A 4,218-nucleotide genomic window follows, 5' to 3' on the forward strand; every position below is an offset into this window, starting at 1 on the left:
CGAGACAAAACTTTTCGACAGTTATAAACGAAAAATCACAATTTAACAGTTATTTTAACTCCGATTTTGATGATTTCTTACAGCTACACTCCTTGGCCCTATATGAATACAATTAATGAATTCAATCTTCAATTTAAAATATTTACACTATTGAAAGTATAAATAAACTAAGTGTTAGTGAATCTATCGTTTTGATGAGATACGCGTTCTACGAAACTAATTTCAACAATCCAACCGTCAAACTTGTTTGTATATGCTTCAAGATCGTATACATCAAAAATCATATAAAAAAAACATTCAAAGATCAAGTAACGGGACAAAACTATTCGACGGTTATTAACGAAAAATCACAATTTAACGGTTATTTTAACTTTGATTTTGATGATTTTTTTACAGCTACACTCCTTGACCCTATATGAATATAATGAATGAATTCGATCTTCAATTTAAAATATTTACACTAGTGGATACCATAAAATCTTATGTTATACTTAATGAAAGTATGAATAAACTCTTAAGTGTTAGTGAATATATTGTTTTGATGGGATACACATTCTACGAAACTAATTTCAACGATCCAACTGTCAAACTAGTTTGTATATGCTTCAAGTTCGCATACTCGAAAAATCGCAAAAAAAAAAAAAAAAAAAAATTCCAATATCAAGTAACGGGACAAAACTTTTCGACGGTTATTCACGAAAAATCACAATTTAATGGTTATTTTAACTTCGATTTTGATGATTTTTTACAGCTACACTCCTTGACCATATATGAATACAATGAATGAATTTGATCTTCAATTTAAAATATTTACACTAGTAAATACCATAAAATCTTATGTTATACTTAATGAAAGTATGAATAAACTCTTAAGTGTTAGTGAATCTATCGTTTTGATGGGATACGCATTCTACAAAACTAATTTCAATGATCAAACTGTCAAACTTGTTTGTATATGCTTCATGATCGCATACGCCAAAAATCGCAAAAAACAAACATTCAGAGATCAAGTAACGGGACAAAACTTTTCAACGGTTATCAATGAAAAATCACGATTTAACAGTTATTTTAATTCCGATTTTGATGATTTTTTTACAACTACACTCCTTGACCCTATACAAATACAATGAATGAACTCAATCTTTAGTTTAAAATATTTACACTAGTGGATTATGTTATACTTAATGAAAGTATGAATAAACTCTTAAAGTGTTAGTGAATCTATTGTTTTGATGGGATACGCATTCTACGAAACAAGTTTCAATAATTCAACCATCTAACATGTTTGTATATATTTCGAGATCTCATACGCCAAAAATTGGAAAAAACAAACATTCAAAAATCAAGTAATGGGAGAAAATTTTTCGATGGTTAGCAATGAAAAATCATGATTTAACGGTTATTTTAACTCCAATTTTGATGATTTTTTACAGCTACACTCCTTGACCCTATATGAATACAATGAATGAACTCGATCTTCAATTTAAAATATTTACACTAGTGGATTCCACAAAATCTTATGTTATACTTAATGAAAGTATGAATAAACTTTTAAGTGTTAGTGAATTTATTGTTTTGATGGGATACGCATTCTACGAAACTAATTTCAACGATCAAATCTTCAAACTTGTTTGTATATGCTTCGAGATCGCATACGCTAAAAATCGCAAAAAACAAACATTCAAAGATCAAGTAACTGGACAAAACTTTTCGATGGTTATCAATAAAAAATCACAATATAATGGTTATTTTAACTCTGATTTTGATGATTTTTTTATACTACACTCCTTGATCCTATATGAATACAATAAATGAACTCGATCTTCAATTTAGAATATTTACACTAGTGGATACCACAAATCTTATGTTATACTTAATGGAAGTATGAAGAAGCTCTTAAGTGTTAGTGGATCTATTGTTTTGATGGGATACACATTCTACGAAACTAGTTTCAACGATCTAACCGTCAAACATGTTTGTATATACTTTGATATTGCATATGCCAAAAATTGCAAAAAACAAACATTCAAAGATCAAGTAACGGGACAAAACTTTTCGACGATTATAAACGAAAAATCACGATTTAAAGGTTATTTTAACTCTGATTTTGATGGTTTTTTACAGCTACACTCCTTGAAGTAATGAATTCAATCTTCAATTTAAAATATTTACACTAGTGGATGCCATAAAATCTTATGTTATGATGATCGATGAAAATTGAGGATTTTGTAAAAGGAATAACATGCAAGCTTTGAGTTCTTTGGCAAGGTTTAAACTTTTGAAAAAGGCTTCACAACCTTGAAAACAAAAACTCTTTCATTTTGCATATCCTTGCACATTTAATATTTTGTAATAGACTAGTAGTGTATGAATGTTTGTTGATTAGGCTTTTATTTTTAAGTGTAGATGTAGTACTTAAACGACAAATATGTTTTAATGTTTTGAAGTAATATTTATGTGGCAATGTGTGGTATGTGCAAATTTAAGAAAAAATATATATTTTTCTTAAAGGGTCATAACGGGTCGGGTCACTTTACCCGTTGGGTAAAGTGACCCGACCTGTTAAGGACCCGTTAAGATAACCGGTGTGACACGACACGACCCGTTAAGATAGTAGGTGTTACATGAAAACGACATGAACACGACAGACACAACCCGTTTGCCAGGCCTAAGTAGTATTGCATTAAAAAAGTTGTGAGTTACAAGAAAGCCAAATTATGGCTGGGGAACCTCCTCTAGTCAAGGATGAACACCAATGGGAATTCAACCTAATTACAGTGATGGGAATGCGAAAGACATAGTAGAGCTTAGGCTGGGATTGCAATTTGAAGGGATTCAATGCAAATTTTCTCGATAATGACTATTTGATATAATCACCCTCATGACATTTCTCTCCACTATTTTGGAAGGTATTGAGTTTATAAGTTTAATGAATAAAGATAATAGGTTCTGATCACGGTGTCTAGAGGACACCAGGATGCCACGTACTGGGTGACATTTGAGGGGTGACGTAAACATGCATGCAAATTTGCCCCAAATATAATAATCATGAATAAAATACATATTATAAAAAGTGAAGGAATATCCCATAACAGCGTCGGCATATTCCGTTATGTCAGGTATATTCCATTAACATCATGCATATTCCGTAACCTTACTTCGTTAACGATGATAGAATATTTCGTCCTGCGATAAAATATTACATGCAGTACTTGACTAGTTAACATTGATTGTTGACTTTTTTACGAAATTGACTTCAGGATCTCTATCTCGATGCGCTGACTCTAAATTCACACTATGTTTCTCCATATTCAATTGTTTTAATAGAGTTTTGCTGGGTTCTTTTATATGCTTATGTGTGATTTTTATCGATGACCATGTCCTTCCTAATTTGAGCAGCTTTTCATGGATGGTGTATCTGTGAGTGGACCCTTTTCACAAATGCATGATTTATAAAATTAGCACTAGAGATGCATACATGAAGAGCATGGTTTAAGGATTTTATGTTTTATGAAACAATTATGATCTATGGTAACCTTTTGAGCTAGGAAGCTAGCATGTTTTTATGATATGACTTATCAAGCTACTGAGCTCCTATGCTATGATATGAAAGGAATATGTTATGTTTTTGGTGCTTACTTAGTCGGTAATCATATACACAACACGAGTATGTACCTATCTATGGCCATATGACCCAGTTTTACGCGTATCAAAGGTACCTTACGATATACTCCCAACTTCATTAGCTAAACCAGTGTCAGACAACTTCACTATTCAAGGCTAAAGTTGGTGTGATATGTTTTCCTCACTGGCACAAACCATTGTCGTACAACTACACCTTCAAGTGATGAAGCCCACCACATTTTCTTCACTAGCTCAACCAATGTCGTACAGCTTTGCCTTTGGCAATGAGTCTTTTCAAGATTATGATACTGCTAAGAAGTACACTATGATATAGGATATACGAATGTTTAATGGGATGCTAGGGTTTTTAGAAAAAAAGCTACTACATATTATACTATTTGAGTTTTCCAAAACAGGGGGTTAGTACATCAAAAAGAAAAGTGGTATAACTTATTATGTGATAAACTCTAGTACACTCACCTTTGTTTTGCGACCCCTTCAAGACATGAAATGAGGTGCACGACCCTGACGTTGAGGCATTCTCGTATTGTTAGCTCTGAGTCCTCCCCTCTATGTAGGACCTTTTCTTATGTG

The sequence above is a fragment of the Malus domestica genome, chromosome 08 (genome assembly GCF_042453785.1).
Source record: "Malus domestica chromosome 08, GDT2T_hap1".
Taxonomy (NCBI): domain Eukaryota; kingdom Viridiplantae; phylum Streptophyta; class Magnoliopsida; order Rosales; family Rosaceae; genus Malus; species Malus domestica.